This window comes from Jaculus jaculus, chromosome 8 (genome assembly GCF_020740685.1).
Source record: "Jaculus jaculus isolate mJacJac1 chromosome 8, mJacJac1.mat.Y.cur, whole genome shotgun sequence".
Taxonomy (NCBI): Eukaryota; Metazoa; Chordata; class Mammalia; order Rodentia; family Dipodidae; genus Jaculus; species Jaculus jaculus.
In genome coordinates, this window is record NC_059109.1 from 115,419,522 (window position 1) to 115,425,521 (window position 6,000).

The following is a 6,000-nucleotide window of genomic DNA, read 5'->3' on the forward strand; positions in this document are numbered from 1 at the left end:
ACCCTTACTTGAATACATAATTCTTTTGAGATTCGTTGGATGTTTTTTGGCTTAATCTAAGGAAAGCTTTATTAAAGTAATGAGCATAATGCTAAATGACTCCACCTCTATCATCTCTCTTTATTTTATTTATTTTTTGGTTTTTCAAGGAAGGGTTTCATTCTAGCCCAGGCTGACCTGGGAAATCACTATGTAGCCACAGGGTAGCCCTTTGACTCACAATGATATTCCCTACCATCTGCCTCTTGAGCGGCTGGGATTAAAGGTTGTGCGCCACCAGACTCCTGGATTCCATCATTTCTTTTAAAATATATCTTCATTTTAAAAATGCTTTTGAATATTTCAATTAATGACTTAATGTGTAATGAGGAGAGAGAATGGAGATAGGACACAGGGAGAATGGACATGTCACAGCCCACCCCTATCAAATGCAAATGAACTCACAGATTGCATGTGCCCCCTTGTACAACTGGTTTATTGTGGGTACTGGGATTTGACCCTGCATGCTTTGGTTTTGCAGGTAAGTGACTTAACCACTAAGCCATATCTCCAGCACTTCTATTAATTTTTGAACTGTAATCAAATGAACTGGTACCATCTATATCCCTGAAATGATTCAGAAAAGAGAGTGATTACAAGGATCTCTTCATAAGCTTATCATCTCAGGTTAAATGTACAATTATCAAGATGTACATTTTGGAAACATCATAGTGACATATCATCTTACATTATTCAGTGTAACATCCTTAAGACAGGAAAAAAACAAAAGAAATGTACTTTGTCATCAACTTTTCTATCAATTTTCCCCTGTGTTTGTAAATAGAGCAAAACAGAAAGAGTAACTTTTAGGATCCTACTCTGTCTATCAATGCTTCAGTCTCATACAAGAAAACATAATGGATTATGCTATCTTATCTTTGTTCTGCCCATAGGAGGACAGCTCTGCTCATGTTGCCTAACCATCCTTGCATCACTGTGTGAGTGGTTGAACTTCATTGGCTCAACAATTATTTTGGAGACCTTCCTAAATTCAGGCCTTGGATATTAAAAGAGTTCAATGATAGGCTTAGGAATGGCTTTCCAAGACATGACACATGGTCTGGTGGTGCACCAGCATGACAACATGTGTACTCAGAATGAAAACCATTCATTAAAACCAATCAAATAGGTTGGTGAAAGGTCTATATAGGAGAAATATGAAAATCTAGTGGTAAAGGACACACTAGCCGCAGAATGATACTGAAAGAAAAGGGCAGCAAAAAGTTCTGCCCGAATATTGCATAATTTTGACAACACTCTGTCTCTGTACAAGGCTTCCCTAATACTCAGTTTGCATACACTTGTAATGCTTTCAAATAGTTTCATGGTAAAGTAGACTGAGACCAATCTCCTAATCAAGTGTTATTGCTTACCTTTTATTTTTGAAAGTATTGTGGTTTGTTTTCATTCTTGAGAAATACTTATAGGACCATCTCTTTCTTCTTAGAAAGAGGCTCAGAAATACTCTGTTAATAGGAAAAACAAGAGTTTCCACATCTTGTATGCATAAATACAAAGACCTTTCATACTTCCTGTTACTAAACTCATCAAGTCTTCATCATAAGAGAAGCAGATATTCAAAACAGCATTTCTTTAATAGAGACCGTGTAAAGTGTTATCAAGTTCAGGTCTGACATGATGCTCACCCAAGTGCATACAACCTTGGTGGGTAATGAACTGCTCTTGGATTTGGCTAACATATCCACTCAGTGGAACAGATCCCGTAGCTGGAACTGGGAAACAAGACAGAATCATATCCAAATAACGAGTTTGCTCTCCAATATCAAGCTGCCACCATTCTTGGGCTACAAGAGGACCTACACCTATTAAATTCTCTCTAGGCTAATATGGTCATCCTATTTATCCAGTGCTGACTTCACTCTCTGCTGGTGAATCTGCTTCTCTTTTGTCAGATGGATGTAGAACCTAAGGGAAAAAATCAGCCCATCATACCTCATCAGGGCCCTTGCTGAAACCATAGAGTAATTGGGGAAATGAGCAAGCGTACTATTTTCTTGGTGAACCTGGTACCAGCACAAGGGTGAAGGAGATAGACACAGAGGACACTCAACTCCTACCAAACTAGAGATCCAGAGACACAGAGGCTCCCAAGTCCTCATCACTGAAGTAGACCTAAAATGAACCCAATATGGTTCAGGGAAATTCGCAGAAGAGTTAGAGCCACAAGTTGGGACATTACACACAGAGACATTGCCTCCTCCACATGACTGATGGCAACCCCCACAATGCATGGCCAAAATCCCCAAGGGGATAAGTGTCATCATCAATGAGGAGGATCCCGTCAGAGAGAAGGACAGGGATGAGGGTAAGGATGGTACCAACATGTGCTGTTTACACAATGAATATGTACATAACTAATAAAGACAAAAGCTCAGGTCTGTTTCTGGTCATCTTACAGCCTGTCTACCAGGAGGAAGCAACTGTGGCAAACTAAGAGAAAAAGGGAAACATTTACATGGACAGAACATAGGGATAAAGAATCTGTTTTAAAACTAGAAATCATATTAGGTTTAAATAAAATGATATATAGTTTAGATTTACTATGCATGTCTTCACCAATCTAGAATGATCATCAAAGCTATATACCAAGGCAAGAGAGAGAGAAGCATAAGAACATCTATCTGCTGTTTTAAATGTGACACATTCACTTAAAGATTTTTATTTATTTGAGAGCAACAGACAGACAGACAGAGAGGAAGAGAGAGAGAAAGAGAGAGAGAGGGAGGGAGAAAATGTGTGTGCCAGGGAGTCCAGCCACTGTTAAGGAACTCCAGATGCATGTGCCACCTTGGCATCTGGCTTACGTGGATCCTGGGGGAACTGGGGTCCTTAGGCTTCACAAACAAGCACTTAACCTCTAAGCCATGTCTCGAGCCCATGTACATGATTAATCTCTCTTCACTGTAAGGACACAAACGATCCAGTTCACATTGCTTACTCTGTCATTCTTGCATTACAGACATGACCACAAGTACCTACACTCCACATGTTTCTCCTACAATATAGATGCCCTCACACATGTTAATATGTTTGGCATGGGCTCGTGTCTTCGAATGGGCTTGTACCTCACAAGTGCAAAATCTTATTCTGAATGAGAAATACAACCCTCACACTACCCTGGTGGCACATACATGCTCTCTCAATCTTCTTGGGTAAAATCCATCTCAATTTTATTCACAGGACTCAAAATTTTACTGTGTTTTATCTGCTTGCATATTTTATACTATCATTATAATATCATAGGATATTTATGATATATGGAGTTTTAAGGTCTATCATAGAGAAGGTGTGACATAAGAGCAATGGTTTCCAACTGAAAACACATCAAAGAGCCTCACAAAGTCCTCATGCACCAATGAGAACACTGCTCACATACATCACATTCAAGTACTTTGTGTGAATTCAAATAGTGCAGAGTACTCAGAAGCAATTGTAACTCACTCACTTGCAATGGTGTAGGATAATTCTGATGACATTTGTGGCTATGGGGAGTTATTTAAAATTAAAAAAAATTTGTTGATTTTTTATGTATTTATTTGAGAGTGACGGGGGGGGGAGGGGCAGACAGGCAGAGAGCGAAAGAGAGAATGGGCACACCAGAGCTTCCAGCCACTGCAAATGAAATCCAGACGCATGTGCTCCCTTGTGCATCTGGCTAACGTGGGTCCTGGGGAATCGAGCCTCAAACTGGGGTCCTTAGGCTTCACAGGCAAGCGCTTAACCGCTAAGCCATCTCTCCAGCCCACTGGGGAGTTATTTTAAAAGCAACAGCCATCATGTCACAAGGGCACATTTAATAAATAGGCACGTGTAGCTGTGGCAAAATGAAACACAAAAGCAAAGGTGCAGCCTTTATGTTTGTAATTAAGGGTTGAATATCTAAACACATTTCTTTTTCCCCAGGTAGTATCTCACTCTAGCTCAAGCTGACCTGGAATTAGTCTCAGGGTGGCTTTGAACTCATGGTGATCCTTCTGCCTCCTAGGTGCTGCTAAACACAAATTTTGACCCATAGGCAATAACCTACCCTTAACATAAATTCAATTTCCTAGCCTTCAAAACTAGCTTGCCTTGAATCCAAAATAGAAACTGAGTCACCAGACTTAATTTTCATCTTAAATTCTGAGATATATTATGCTTTGATAGAAATGGAGACCCAGATTTTTATCATAAGGAACACTTGTAGAGCCCTGGAAAGATGATTTCTAGATGTAAATTATTACAGACTCTCTCAATAGCCTAAGAACCAGGCATGTATGAAAACTGTTCCAAATTAAATGATAACCTGCCAGTTACCTGTAAGTCAATCAAAGGGTATTTTTATTTGCCACATGCATATTTTGAGCCCACAACAAGTATGAATACATGATTTTAAATTGAAGATTTCATACCCGTGACTCAGTCTTGTCACTGTCACCATGGCTGTCTCGGCTGCCTTCTACTTTCATTATAGGCTCTGCTGCTGCCATACAAAAAACATACACTTAGGTAAAATTCACTCAAAGAAACAGTAACTCAAACAAAAAATCTTTATAAAATTAAGTAGAAGGTTTTAATTATTAAAATGTTTGCAAACTTCCATTCAAAATTTGCCACCTCAGGCAATGAATAACATGCAAGACATACTTTTGAAAATATCATAGGGACATGTCAAGTCACATTTTGCACAGTGTCTTCATCCACCAAGAAAGTTATAAGTCAAATATAATTACACCATCAAAATTTCCTTCTCTTTTTCTTATTTCAAAGAAACTTGATATGAAACACTCTTGTGCACCACTTGTTTTACTTTAAGATTCATCCTTCTACAAAAACATAACTGTTTATTCTGTTTGCATACTTTAAAAAACATTTTTATTTATTTATTTGAGAGAGAGAGATACAGAAATAGGCAGGTAGAGACAGAGAGAGAGATAGAGAGGGAATGCATGCACCAGGTCCTCTAGCCCTGCAAACAAACTCCAGACATGTGCGCCCCTTTGTGTATCTGGCTTACATGGGTCCTGGGATGTGAACCTGGTTCCTTTGCCTTTGCAAGCAAGGCCTTAACTGCTAAGCCATCTTTCCAGCCCCCTGTTTCTGTACTTTTTAAACATGATGACAGCAAGGCTCCTACATGCTACGTCCCCATTCATGTTGGTGTGAATGGCTAATTTTCATTTTCCTCTAGAGTTATGTTATTGATGGAGATTTGCTTAATGTCAGTTACTAAAGTGGGAAAGAGCTCAGTGTGAGGTTTAGGAATGGCATGCAAACACTGTCCATGACATGATGTGCATGATGGTATGCAGCATTTTGTGCACTCTGCGTGGAAGCATGTAAGACAATAGGTATAGATACACAGAAGTCGATAGGTGAGAATACAGAGATTGAGTGAGAAATCATGCTCAGAAGCTGAATGATACCAGAAGGCAGAAAATGGTGAGAAAGTTTGTAGATTTAGGACAATTCTGCTGGATAAGGTTATATATCTACCAATCACAGGACATTTCCCTGTTTTCCAAAGGGAATGGTCATCATTAAAGCACTCAACATGGTTCCTAATCCAGATGGTCTGACCTTTTATTTGTACATTTGCCATTTGTTGTCCTGCTTTAGTAGTGGTGCCAGGTACATTGTCAACTTCTTTCTTCTCAGGAAGAGACTCAGGGATACGCTGCTAATGTAATTAAGAAAAGAGTTTTACAAAATCTATTCAGGGCTACACACACATGTATATTATATATTTCAAAAGCATCAACTCTTCAAAATAAATAGATTAAGTATTCTAAACCATATTTCTTCATTAGGGTGCTGTAAATCTAATTATGACATTCCTATCTATCTTCTACCTTCTCCAGGCAATAGCCAGAGGAAGTAACTGAGGGAGGTAAAGGCAAATTTTTCAATACAATGCTATTGGGAAAGAATATGTTCCCAAGAAATAGTTTAGAATAACAA

At 38.9% G+C, this 6,000-nt stretch overlaps 1 protein-coding gene and 1 long non-coding RNA gene across 2 annotated transcripts in view; both read right to left on the bottom strand.

Moving 5' to 3' along the window:
- Nucleotides 1-1,423, bottom strand: part of LOC123462910 (CAP-Gly domain-containing linker protein 1-like) — a 59,419-nt gene extending 57,996 nt beyond the window's left edge. The window contains exon 1 of the mRNA XM_045157155.1: nucleotides 1,413-1,423. The gene's annotated coding sequence lies outside the window, so the exon portion shown is untranslated. The remainder of the gene's footprint in view (nucleotides 1-1,412) is intronic.
- A 51-nt stretch (nucleotides 1,424-1,474) lies between these two features.
- LOC123462710 lies at nucleotides 1,475-5,720 on the bottom strand. Its single transcript, XR_006638476.1, has 3 exons — nucleotides 5,620-5,720; nucleotides 4,452-4,522; nucleotides 1,475-1,505 (listed from the first exon to the last, which is right to left on the bottom strand). It is a non-coding gene; the product is annotated as an uncharacterized LOC123462710 (long non-coding RNA).
- Nucleotides 5,721-6,000: the final 280 nt, after the last annotated feature.